This window comes from Adiantum capillus-veneris, chromosome 10 (assembly GCF_014529385.1).
Source record: "Adiantum capillus-veneris isolate H3 chromosome 10, ASM1452938v2, whole genome shotgun sequence".
NCBI classification, from domain to species: Eukaryota; Viridiplantae; Streptophyta; class Polypodiopsida; order Polypodiales; family Pteridaceae; genus Adiantum; species Adiantum capillus-veneris.
In genome coordinates this window covers 74752588-74764403 of record NC_140940.1, presented here as the reverse complement: position 1 = coordinate 74764403, position 11816 = coordinate 74752588, and the positions used below count along the sequence as shown (strand labels likewise).

At 44.4% G+C, this 11816-nt stretch overlaps 1 pseudogene; it reads left to right on the top strand.

The window, feature by feature from the left end:
- Positions 1-8226: 8226 nt before the first annotated feature.
- On the top strand, positions 8227-9441 carry LOC147449079 (uncharacterized; annotated as a pseudogene).
- The last annotated feature ends 2375 nt before the right edge of the window (positions 9442-11816 follow it).

Below are 11816 nucleotides of genomic sequence, written 5' to 3'. Positions count from 1 at the left end.
CCCATACAACTCATCCTAAAGAAACTGTCTACCACGGGTGAAACTCAGTGGGCCAGAGACGAGCTACAACTAAATGGTGTGGAGTTCATACAACGAGATAACTACGGTAATTACTTGCAACTTCTACTAGCTAAAAGGCTAGAAGTGGTCAAACGCATCACCATCACTCCATACGTGCTGAGCAACGAAGGGAAGGTGGGGCCTATGAAGGGCGATGACCTCCTGTGGATATGCCGACTTGTCAACACCGACATGGTAAGAGTATAAGTGAGTACTCTACACTCTGTGCATCATGGATAACGGACCAACCGCTTTTTTGTTTAGGTTTTTATAACACATGCACGTAAATATATATGTAGATAGGAAAATCTTCTATCAACAGAAGATTGTGTATTTGTTTGGTGTTGCGGTGCTAGGAGAGATCCTTAGCTCTCCAAACCCCATTATCCTCCCCGTGTTATATTACCATCACTTCTTCAATGTTTCCATTTTCATCCTGTTTTAATCTATCCACCTAGCCTTGTAAGAAAGCCGCTATAAGCCGCTAAGTCATTTGTGTTTAAGAAAAAAAAAATTGAAAGAAATCTTGTTTTTGGCAATGGCAAATGTTTTCTTGCCAACCTTCAGGGGTAAGGTGGGGGAAGATGCTTCAAATTTCCTAGATAACCTTGAAATAGCATGTGTTGTCTCTGGAAGGGATGATGATGCTTCACGTCTGCGTATTTTTCCGCTGCTAATGAAAGTGGAAGCAATATCATGGTACAATGCCTTGGTGTCAACCACCAAGGAGATAAGAGCAGCTTTTCTAAGGCATTTTGGAGAAGGCACCACATCCGAGAAGCTATGGAAATTGCTGATGGAGTTGAATCAAGGATGTATGGTTGAGTATGCAGCATATGAATCAAAGTTTGTGGATCTATGGGGACGATGGATTGCATCATTGAGGGAGGGTGAAGGGACACCCGATTTCCTAAAGAAAGACCGGTTTGTGGCTGGTTTATGGCCAATTCTTAAAGAGAAGATGAAGGGAAGGTTTCATGCTACATATGAGGTAGCAGTTGAAGTAGCCCGCCTTAAAGATAAGAAGTTGCATGTACAAGCTAGAACTACGGAGGAAGAGGAACCGGGAAGGACCCGACCACACCTAGCCGCACCTGCAGGCAGCCGTCTAGAGGAATCATCCACAGGAACTGGCTGAAGATCAACAAGACCTACTCAACAAAATCACCAACTGGCTAGAGAATCTTTCATTGCAGCAAGTGCATGCACCTGCCACAAATCCAGAGCAAGGAAGATGTTAGTGAAGACAGAATCAAGACTACCATTGTTACAATTGTGGAGAGGACGGCCATGGCATGTACTATTGTCCTCATCCAAGAAGGTAGAACTTCAATAGAGGAGGAAGATAGAATCGGATCACTCCACCAAGGGTAATACCACCACCACCCAGGGAACCAGAGCTGATTCCACTGGTGCAAATCCTTTGACCACCCGTACAACCATCACCACCACCGCAATCTCTCATTCCACCGCTACCTCCACCACCTGCTGGAAACCAAGTAGTAAGTGTCATTAGCCTTGAAGCTAAAGGGAGGGTAAAGGTAGAAGAGTGTGTCAAAGAGAAGGACAAAGGAAAAGGAAAAGTAGAAGAAGTGGATGCCATGGGAGTGAAACATGCGAGGCACGAAGAGGCCTCTCAAAGGAAGGAGAAGATGAAAGGAAAAGGCAAGTCTAGCAAGCATGCATCTAAGCCTCAGCGGAAGATTGATATTTTGGATTTTTCACTGGGTGAGTATGCCAAACCATATGACCTAGTTCAAAATGTATTAATGCAGGGTCCCAAGATAACCTAGCCCCAATTACTCCATCTTGCACCAAGGATGAGGAGACAATGGACGAAGATGGTAAGTACAAGAAAGTCAAGACCAAGGATAGCTGGGGCTATCTCTGGGAGGAATCTTGATGACATCCTACCTGTCATGGATGCCCACATCAAGGGGCAACGTATCTCAAACATCTACATAGATGGTGGCGCACAAATATGCATCATGAGTGAGAAAATGATGCACCATCTAGGCCTAGAGGTAAGTAGGTCGGCACCCTGCCGAGCTAAAATGGCAAATAACGTCAAAGTGAAGTGCGTGGGCATTGTGAATGCAGTCAAGGTGAAGGCATTCAACACAGAAGTGGAGGTAGACATTTTTGTCATGCCGCACAAAGGGGAGGGCTACCCTATCATTCTTGGAAGACCATAGTTCATGGCTATGGAGGCTAAGCAATACTGGAGTAGCAAAATGATCCAGATGAAGAATGGTAAGGGGAAGTCTATATTCTACGACATGAAGACTGGGAATCAACACAACATGATCTTGGAGGCATCGAAAGATGAATTCACCAGTGACTCTTTGACCACTTTGGGAGAAGAGACGACAACAACTAAAGAGAGCGACAGTAGCATCGAAATGATGGGAATCATCCTCAGAGATCCAAAGAGATTGACGCAATTTGAAACACCACTGGAGAACCAAGAGGGACCTATCAGGTATGCAACCCTTGGTGGATACAAGTAAGTTACATCAGATTCTCTCCAGTGAGTTAGCTAGTGAAGAGAGAGAAGAATACATCTCTATGCTAGGTAACTTCACCACACTATTCATTGATGGTTATGACAAGATCACATGCATCACAGTGGTGCATCACCGCATAAGACTCAAGGAAGGAAGTAAGCCTGTAGTGCAAAAGCTTAGAAGGCTTGGGGTAGTTCAGCAAGAAGCATTTCTCAAAGAGGTAAGGAATTTGCTACAGGAAGGTTTCATTTACCCCGTCAAAGACTCAGAGTGGATCTCTTCAGTGGTGGTCACACCAAAGAAGAACGGTAAGTGGAGGGTTTGTGTAGACTACAAACCTCTCAATGCAGCAACAAAGAGTGATCATTTTCCCCTTCCATTCCAAGAAGAGATTCTCAACAAAGTAGCAGGTCATGAAAGCTACACAATATGTGATGGCTACTCAGGCTACTTTCAAATTAGCATTGTTGAAGAAGACCAAAAAAAGACAACCTTCATAAAACCATGGGGATGTTTTGCTTACAGGGTGATTCCTTTTGGCCTCACCAACGCTACGGCCACATTCCAATGCTATGTAACTTTTGTCTTTCAACCATACTTTGGTAAGTCAATACGAGTTTTCATAAATGATTTCTGCATCTACATCTCTTGCTCCCTCCATTTGAGCAAGGTCTATGATGGTTTAGCTAGGCTGCAAACCCTGGATGGCCAGCTTAACATAGATAATGTTAAGTATGGAGCCTGATTTACCCCTTGTAATTTTTTGTGGTAAAAATGCACATTTGTAAGGCCCCCATTATGAGGAGAAGCCATCGTGCGTGAAGGAAAATCACTCGCCGGAAATATAAATTTTCACGGCCAAAATTTAGACTTTTTTTTTCCTTCGCCGAAATATTCCTTTTCGCCGGAATATTATGGCCGGACGGCGGCCGAAAAGTGGTCGGAAAATGACCGATCGGTTGGTCGGTGGCCGATAGTCAATGGCCGGTGGCCGATGGTCGAAAGTCAATGGTCGGTGGCCGTTGACCGAATTCAAAAGCGGACTTGTCTTCTCAAGGGCGGCCACACATGGGCGGATTGGAGGGTCCGATTTGGACTTATCTACACAAGGGCGGCTACACATGGCTGCCTCTCATGAGAGAGGGCAGCCCTTTTGGCTTATAAAAGGAGCCCATTTCTACACACATTTCATAGTGTGAAGTTGATGCAACAAGGTGAATGTGAGGTGGTGAGAGTGAAGCAAGGCGGGAGCTCCATTAAGGGTATAATCCCTTTGTAAACTACTTCTTGTTTTGAAGTACTAAAGCCATTGAGTGGCTGCTTTCCCGTGGACGTAGCCCACATTGGGTGAACCACGTATATCGTGTGTACTCTCTCTCTCTCTCTCTCTCTCTCTCTCTCTCTACTCTATAATCTCTTGTGTGTGAAATCTATCTCTCTCCATTAAGTAATCTACTCAAATATCTATTTAGCTACGTCATATTTCCTAACAACTGGTATCAGAGCAAGGTTTGCTCGAAGCTAAGTTATCTCAGGGAAAGGATTCCTTGAATTAAGTGGGAGTTATGGCAAAGGAAGGGAAGCTCAAGATTGAGAAGTTCAACGGCAAAAACTACCAACATTGGAAGATGCAGTTTGAAGACTATCTCTACCAGAAGGACCTCTATTTGCCACTAGGGGGTCTTACGAAGAAGCCCGCAACAATGGCAGATGAAGCATGGATTGTCCTTGATTATTGTCCTTGATTGAAAGGCACTGGGAACAATCTGGTTAAGCTTGGCGTCAATGGTGGCCTTCAATGTTTTGGAGATGAAGACCACGGAGGACTTCATGAAGTCACTTAACGACTTCTACGAGAAACCATCGGCATCCAATAAGGTATTTCTTATGAAGCGCTTGTTCAATCTAAAGATGGCAGAGAATGGTTCAATTGAAGAACACGTAAATGACTTTAACACAAACATAAGTCAACTTCGATCGATGAAAATCAATTTCGATGACGAAGTGCGAGCTCTCCTTATACTATCATCTCTACCGAATAGTTGGGACAGCCTTGTGATGGTTGTAAGTAATTCTATTTTTGGCACAAATACTCCTAAGTTTGATGATGTTGTGGGTGTTCTCCTAAGCGAGGAAATACAAAGGAGAAGCACAAGAGAATCATCAAGTGTTGCATTGTTAGTGGAAACAAGAGGAAGGCCTAAGGAGAGGTTCAAAAACCAAAAGGGTCGTGATCGCTCAAGATGGACCAAGTCACGCACAAAGTCAATTCTTGAATGTTGGAATTTCCGCAAGAAGGGCCACGTCAAGAAGGATTGCTGGTCCAAGAAGAAGAAGGAGACTGAGTTTCAAGACAACAAGCCAACATCGGAGGCCAATGTGGAAGGTAAAGTAGAGCAAGATGCTCTAATTCTCTCATTAGACAATGTGTCTAATTCCTGGATAGTAGATTCCGGGGCTTCATTCCATGCGACACCACACAAGCAACATTTCCAAGATTACACCAAAGGTAGATTTGGGTATGTATACTTGGGAGATGATGAAGCTTGTGAGATTGTTGGCAAAGGTACATTTTCTATCAAAACTGCTAACGGAAATGAATGGAAGCTTAAAGATGTTAGGCATGTTCCTTCTCTTCGAAAAAATTTAATCTCTACAGGACCATTGGACGATGAAGGTCACAACATTGCATTCGGATACAAATGGTGGAAGATCTCAAAGGGATCTTTGGTGGTTGCCAAGGGAGAAAAGGTTGGTACACTTTACTTGTGTACTATGAGCATGCAACCTTCAGCTTGTGCAGCAAGTACAGAAGTTGACAGTGCGGTGTGGCACTACCGGCTTGGGCATATGAGTGCCAAAGGAATGAAAATCCTTCAAACAAAGAAGCTTCTGTCAGGTTTGAAAGAAGTGGACTTAGAGTTCTATGAAGATTGTGTTTATGGTAAACAAAACAGGGTAAAATTTCAAAAATCAAGAAATGAAAGAAAAAATAAAAAACTTGAGTTGGTTCATTCTGATGTTTGGGGTCCTGCAAGTATACCATCACTTGGTGGCTCATTGTACTATGTAACATTTATAGACGATGCGACTAGAAAAACATGGGTTTATGTCATGAAGAATAAGTCCGATGTATTTTCCATATTTCAAAGATGGAAAGCCTTTGTGGAGAATGAAACAGGTACCAAGGTTAAATGCCTCAGATCCGAAAATGGAGGCGAATATTGCAGCCAAGCTTTTGAAAGCTTTTGTGCTAGCAATGGCATTTAAGCAAAGGACAACCCCAAGGACGCCTCAAAAAAATGGGATTTCAGAAAGGATGAACAGAACAATCATGGAGCGAGCACAAAGCATGCAGCTACATGCAGGCCTACCACTTGAGCTTTGGGTGGAAGCTGTAAGTACGTTATGTACTTAATCAACCGATCACCCTCAACGGCATTGGATAGGGGAGTTCCAGATCTAGAAGAGGCATGGACAGGTAAACCGGTGAATTATGTATTTTTCTCAAAGTGTTTGGGTGTGAGGCTTTCATGCACATAGATAGAAGCCTAAGATCAAAGCTAGATGCAAAGCCCAAAAAGTGTTTCTTCATTGGCTATGGAGAAGGTGACTTTGGGTATCGCCTATGAAATCCTAAAGATGGTAAAATCTTAAGGAGTAGGGATGTAATTTTTAACAAACAAAATATGTACAAAGATTACTTGGAAAGAAAACAAACAAAAGAAACAGGTGATGAGTACATGGAGCTTGAGGATGGTAAAGAGTCAAGGATTGCAAACGGGGACAATGTGCAACAACGTCAACCAATTGAGGAGCCTCAACCTATTCCCCGAAGATCTACAAGAGCAAGTAGACCTCCAGAAAGGTTTGTTCCTTCCTTCAACCATCTCTTGATCTCAGATTCTGGAGAGCCAAAATCATACGAAGAAGCTATGCAACATGAATCCAAAGAAGAATGGACTAAGAGCATGCAAGTGGAGATGGACTCACTACATCGCAATCAAACATGGGAGTTGGTTGAGTTGCCTAAAGGTAAGCGGGCACTTCAAAACAAATGGGTGTACAAGGTGAAGGAAGAAGAAGGTGGGAAGAAAAGGTACAAGTCTAGGCTTGTGGTAAAAGGGTTTTCTCAAAATAAAGGTATTGACTTCAATGAAATATTTTCTCCTGTAAAATGAACTCAATCAGGCTTGTCTTAAGCCTTGTGGCTGCTCATGATCTAAATGGATGTAAAACATGCCCCGGTCGGCGGCCCCGAAAGTTACGAACGCACTACACCGACGCACCAGCGAAGCCCGCATTCACCGGCATCTCATTCACAATGCATCTCCGCAGTAAACATAAGTAGGTAATCTATTTTTTCGTTTTCAAGCCAAAACCTTGTATAAAAAACCAATTGTATATTGCCACCTCTCTCTAGGTGATGGTCATAGAGGCCCACCTAGGAGGTATCATTTTAAAGTTCTTCTAAAACAAAGCAAGGGTCAACCATCTGGGACCCAGCTCCTTGCTTTGTCTCTCTTGATTAGGACCCTAACCTAATTAGATTATCCTAAACTAATGCAGCATGCACCTATAAAAGAACACTGAGAGGTCACTACCAGGCGGGCACCACTTGGGAGTCAGCACTTGAGAAGGAATCCATGCACACACCCTGACTCCAAGGGTTGTCACACACAAGAGTAGAATCTCCATGTATATGGAATTTTCCCTAAAGAATACACTATAGGCTCTCCCTCTCTCTCTCTCTCTCTCTCTCTCTCTCTCTCTCTCTCTCTCTCTCTCTCTCTCTCTCTCTCTCTCTCTCTCTCTCTCTCTCTCTCTCTCTCTCTCTCTCACACACACACACACACACACACACACACCACACACACACACACACCACGGTCTCTATCTCGCCGAAACTGAGTTTTCTGTAAATACCACTTTGAATCAAGATTTCCCTCACATCCCGAGGGGTTTTCATCATCTATGTCTGCATCTTTGTCTCTCTACCTCCCCCCTCTCTCTCTCTCTCTCTCTCTCTCTCTCTCTCTCTCTCTCTCTCTCTCTCTGTCTCTCTCTCTCTCTCTCTCTCTCTCTCTCTCTCTCTCTCTCTCTCTCTCTCTCTCTCTCTCTCTCTCTCTCTCTCTCTCTCTCTCTACGGTGTGCAGTATTACTGTTATTTTAAATCACTATTATCCGCGTCCTAGCCGCTCAAATCTAGGTGGTGCCCCTTGTTCACTCCCTGTGATGAGTTCGACGTGCACCGTCCTGGCGTAGAGGTCGTCAAGGTCCGTTTTGCGCTTGCGCTTGTCAGGGGTAAGGGTGAGAAGCAACCTCCTGCACAACAAAGAAACACGGGAGCTCAAAGCTTGGTGCAATCCAAAAAAAGATCTAAGTTTCTTTAGGATAGTCATGCGATGGCAAGTCTTGATGCAGGAGATGACATCGAGGCCACTGTCCGTCAAAATCAGGTATGTCCGGGTTTATACTTGCGTAGAGGCATGGCCATGGGAGTGTTCTCTGAAATGTGTATCTGATTATTGTAGGGTGCTGAGAAGGAGAAAGAAATAGAAGTCCAAGTATTCCGCGACGCCACTTCCAAGAAAATGTAGGTATGTCCGAATTTACGCCTAATCATGGCCATTGGGGTGCACTCTAACTGTTTCTCTTTATGCAGTGTGTTGAGAAGGGCAAGAAGACATCCATACCTTCGGACAAGGATAGGTCTCAAATTCCACATGAGGATCCTGTTGTTGTGGAGTTGGAAAAAAAGGGAGGGATGCAGGTATTTTCACCTTCTCCAACTGGGGCTCGCCTGGGTTTACATGTTGGGCCCATGTTTGCACATCGAGCTTGCCCGGGTTTTCATGCCATACCGGGATTGGCTGGGTTTATCTGTCAAGTTCATGGTGCTAAAAGGTTGCATTTCATGGCTTCTCTTTATAAGGTGGGTTGATCCCAAGGTTTTGTTTGTGGGAAAAGGTTAAACCCAAAGGTTGATGAAGGCCCAGATTATGGCAAAGCTAGATGAGATCAAGCCAATAGTGCATATGGGAAGAGGCTACTTGTGAAGCCCAAAGAGAAGGTCCAAACAAAGGGTTATGATGTGAAGAGGCCCCTTGTGAAGCCCAAGGAGAAAGGTTTAGATGTGGTTCAATAGCCCTCAACTGTCCACTTGAAGGGTCGTGAGGTAGAGAAACAACCCAAGGTGGTGAGTGAAAAGGGGAAGGGAAAGCTTCAACTATAGGAGAAGCCCAAGCCAAATGTTGCAATTGCCACCGGAAAAGAAGCCAAAGGAAGTAAGAGAAAGCTTCTTGAAGTAGAAGGGGGCGGTTCAGGGTCTACATCCAAGCAAACAAAGGCCGGAACCTCTCAAGCATTGAGTGTCGGTCTTGTGAGTCCCTCTCTGACTCAGGTCTACATTTAGTCTCAGGCATGCTCGGGTTTATATTTCGATTGACAAGGGTTGCCTACCATTTCTAAAGTTATGCAGGTATGTTCTTTTATACAGGTGCAGAAAGCTGACTCATTGAAGTCATCCCGGCCATATGCAGAGCTTTATGTTGATGGGAAGTTCGTTCGGATGTGATGAGCAGATCCGGCTTGCCCAAGTAGAAACACGCAGATGGACAAGCGGCAACATATGGTGGACCACCTTCGTAAGCAACATGGGTTGAAGGTAGAGATTCCACAAAGAGTGGGAGGGAGGGTGACTGGTGCTTCTTTAAACCCCATTCCAAAGTCTACAAAAAGAGGTAGGTTACATGCGACATAGCGATTTGAAGACATGGACCGCAAGTACGAGTTGAGTCACAAGGCTATTCAAGCAAGGGCCCTCATTAGGGGCTTGGAAGCCTGGGATTGTATCAACAAGAAGAAAGGATGATGCACCAAAGAAGACTTTCTCCTTGACTTCCGAACGGCTCGTATGCAAAAGGTTGATGTTGTGCAAGAGATAAAGAAAAATGCTATAATGAAGAAGATACGGCAAATCTATGAATGCCATGTGAGTCCTCTCTCTCTCTCTCTCTCTCTCTCTCTCTCTCTCTCTCTCTCTCTCTCTCTCTCTCTCTCTCTCTCTCTCTCTCTCTCTCTCTCTCTCTCTCTCTCTCTCTCTCTCTCTCTCTCTCTCTCTCTCTCTCTCTCTCTCTCTCTCTCTCTCTCTGTGTGTGTGTGTGTGTGTGTGTGTGTGTGTGTGTGTGTGTGTGTGTGTGTGTGTGTGTGTGTGTGTGTGTGTGTGTGTGTGTGTGTGTGTGTGTGTGTGTGTGTGTGTGTGTGTGTGTGTGTGTGTGTGTGTGTGTGCACGTGTGTGTGCGTTTGTTGCCCATCAATGTCCGGGTCTACACTGTCTAACATTGCATGGGTTTACATAACCTATCTGTGCAGCGGCGTGTTCGGAGCTTGGGTCGCATAAGTGAGGATGAAGAGGTAGGGGAGGAAGATGATACCAGTGATGGTGATGGCGAGGATTATGAAGAAGTTGATGACGACCAAGGGAGTGAGCAAGGGAGTGACGAAGAAGGTCAAGAGGATCATGAAGAAGGGGGAGATGGGGACGGAAGTGACGAAGGGACTGAGGGCAGTTGGGATGATGGAGACAGTGGCGGGAGTGAGAGTGGTAAAAGTGACGATGATGGCGGGGATGACGGGGAGGATAGCAGGGATGATGGAGACAATGCAGATAGAAGTGATGAAGTGGATGCTATCAGTGCTCAAGGCGAGGATGCATCAACAGATGGGGATGGGGAAGGTGAGGCAGGCAAGAAGGTGTCAATGGATGAGGACTCCACATCACACCTGAGTGGAGATGGTGGCACCCCTGGGGCAACGACTATCCTTGCGTAGGCTAAGGTCGGTTTAGGCCTGACACATTGAAGGAGATTTTTTGTATTACATCTCTCAGCTTATTGCTATATAAATTTTGGTTGAAATGAGTTTTGCCCTGTTTTGAATGATAATGTCTTTGCCCCAATGTTGTACCTAACTATGCTAAAACTTCTAGCCAGCTAAGGAGTTTTTGTTAATGGCTTTTGTTAACCAGCGGTGGTTAACAGGACTTTGCCACAAATGCCTATGACAAATTTACTATTTTTAGTAAGTGTTGGTGATACCAGATGATGCGGATATGAAGCTAGGATGCAGATGAAGTGAAGATCATTGGAAGATGCGGAGAAGAGAAGGTTTAGATGCTGTCAGATGGAGTTACAGTCAACGTCGACGACCACTTATGATTTATGTAATTTCCCGTCAAATGATCGTAAGAGAGGATTGTAAATATGTTTTGGGCTCCATGTGGGTTCCAAATGGTAACATTTGTGCTAATCTTAGAAGCCTAGGCACTATAGACAGCAATAAGTGAGTCTGGCCATTTGGGCGCCCGGCCACTTCTAAAAAGTTTAGGAAGTATATAAGTGAAAGTCACAAATGTGAACCTCATTCTCAGATTTTAGACTCTAGAGCTTCTTGCAAGAGAAGAGCTGTGAAGAAGGAGATGTCTATGGAGTTCTCAAGATTTCTACATGCGTGCAATGGCATATCTCACGTCATGCACAGCTAGACTCTATCTCTTTCTCTCTCATTTCCGCATTGTTGTAATCCGTGCTTGATTAATACATGATTAATGGCTGATTTTGTGTGTTAGTCGCTTACTTTATTCAAGTTCCCTCTCCTGTTAAGCATGCTTCTCGATGTGTGTGGATTGTTGTAGTCCATGTGTGTCCGTGTGTGGCTTGGCTACACTTGTCTGCACTCGTGTATGCTTGATTAGAGAGTGGTTAGTGGTTAATTAGCAAGCTATGAGCATGATTAAGCTCGTGTGTGTGAGAGATTAGGATGATCTATGGACTGGTAGCATGCTAGACCGTGTGTGTCTTCATCTCCTAGACCATTAGCTCTCTAACTGCGTAGGATTCTCGCTCTAATTTCTCTATGTGGCACGCACAAGCGTGTGTTGTGTGTTTCCATGCCCTAGCTAGATCATACTCATCCCTAGATTGACAAATTATGCTGGTAGCATCCACTATACTATGGCGCACGCCAAAATTGGCACCGTTGCCGGGGACAATTGCCTAAGCTAGAGGTTCCATTAGAGTGATTAGAAGAATCTAATTTCTCTTAATCCTTCTCTAATTTTCTTGGTTTTGGTTTGTGTGTGTCGAAAATTTGGTTTGCAATGGGAGTGATTGATGCATGGAAAAGCGTTGATTATGGTTCGCGTGAAACAAAACACCCCACACACATTGCTAATTGCTTGATTTTGTC